Source organism: Xylocopa sonorina, unplaced genomic scaffold, assembly GCF_050948175.1.
Source record: "Xylocopa sonorina isolate GNS202 unplaced genomic scaffold, iyXylSono1_principal scaffold0079, whole genome shotgun sequence".
Classification (NCBI taxonomy): domain Eukaryota; kingdom Metazoa; phylum Arthropoda; class Insecta; order Hymenoptera; family Apidae; genus Xylocopa; species Xylocopa sonorina.
This window is the reverse complement of record NW_027490150.1, coordinates 100,001-101,428: the sequence shown is the minus strand read 5'-3', so window position 1 is coordinate 101,428 and position 1,428 is coordinate 100,001. Positions and strand designations below refer to the sequence as shown.

At 52.5% G+C, this 1,428-nt stretch overlaps 1 non-coding gene across 1 annotated transcript in view; it reads left to right on the top strand.

Annotated features, from left to right (window-relative positions):
• Positions 1–1,362: 1,362 nt before the first annotated feature.
• Positions 1,363–1,428, top strand: part of LOC143432290 (large subunit ribosomal RNA) — a 4,035-nt gene continuing 3,969 nt past the window's right edge. The window contains exon 1 of the ribosomal RNA XR_013102942.1: positions 1,363–1,428. This exon is cut by the window's right edge and continues 3,969 nt beyond it. This is a non-coding gene — a ribosomal RNA (large subunit ribosomal RNA).

Sequence of the window (1,428 nt, the reverse complement as noted above, 5' to 3'; positions counted from 1 at the left end):
CGTGAGTCGTCCGTTAAACGGACGACCGCCCACGGGAACCGCTTCGTGTTTCGATCGCCGATTTTGTTCCGCGTTCCGAATTCGCACACCCGCCACACGCATCGCCTTCGCCCCGCCTTTAGCGCACGATACGAACATGCCGCGCGCTCGACGTCGTTTAAAATGAATTGTTTTTTTCACGCCGCAAGACCGAGGGAGAATTCTCGGTCGAGAGAGAAGAGATATACAAGAGAGAGAGAGCGACATCGTCGTAACGCGAGGGACGATGATGCGCATCCGATCGTTCGAAGTTCTCCTCGTACAGCCCCAGGGTGTTCGATCAGAATAACCCGTTCTCTCTGTTCTCTCCGCGCGTGTGTATACCATGTTTCCGCGAGGGAAGAAAAGATCTCTCGCGCGGACCGTCACTCGAACATAGGCCGTCGTTGCGTCCGTGTAGCGTCGCAACGTTTCTGGCCTGTGACGCGTGTCCGCGCTTCGGAGATCTCCCGAAGCGAAACTCGAATCGGTAACACGCGCGACAAAGGAGAGAGTTTTCGGAGCAGATACGGGAAGATTGGCTCCCCTTTGGCGAGGCTCGAGTTTTTTTTTCTTCGACGAGGTGCCGCCTCGGTGCCGCAAGGTACTACCGCCCTACTTCGTGATCATCGAGTGCGTTGGTCACCCCATGTCTTCGTTGTCGAGACGGGACCGCGCGACCAAAAGCCGGTCATCCAGTCCCCGGAAGCGCAGCTTGCGCTACGATCGCATCGTACGCTTTTCCACGCGTGCGTTCCCTTTTATTTCCCGTTCACGCAGCAGAGAGATTCGTGCGGGCGCTCCAACTCGGCCTGTCCTTCGTTCCGAAGGATCAGGGTAATAAAATCGGGGGAAAAGGAGCCGCTCCGTTTCGATCTCTGCGTGTTACGCGCGGAAGGTGTGGAACCGCTGGAGAGTGTAAACGGTTTGTCGATCGTTCGCAGCTACGACGATAAAGAGGACGGATGTTAAAGAAACGCCGGTAGCTTGGTCGTCTAGCGAGAGTCTCGTATTTTTTTTTTTCTTTTATATTTTTTACGAATCTTATATATAAAAGAAATACCGACACACGAAAGGCATTGGCGAGGTGCATAAAACGCTTCGACGAGAACACAACAACGAAGAGAGGTGCGTGTAGTTTCTTCTTGCCGGTTTCTCGAGCGGTAAATCAAAGGATCGCTGTGTCGGAGATGGACGAAAGTTCTTTTCGTCGTCTGCCGTCCCCGTTCGCCGATGCTCTCTCCTCGTCTTGTATATATTTATACATACGAATCTCTTTTTTTTTTACCTTCTCTCCGTAAGCGAGCTCGATGGCACGAATGAATTTCGTGCGTCACGTAGAGACGACCTCAGATTAGGTGAGATTACCCGCTGAATTTAAGCATATTACTAAGCGGAGGAAAAGAAACT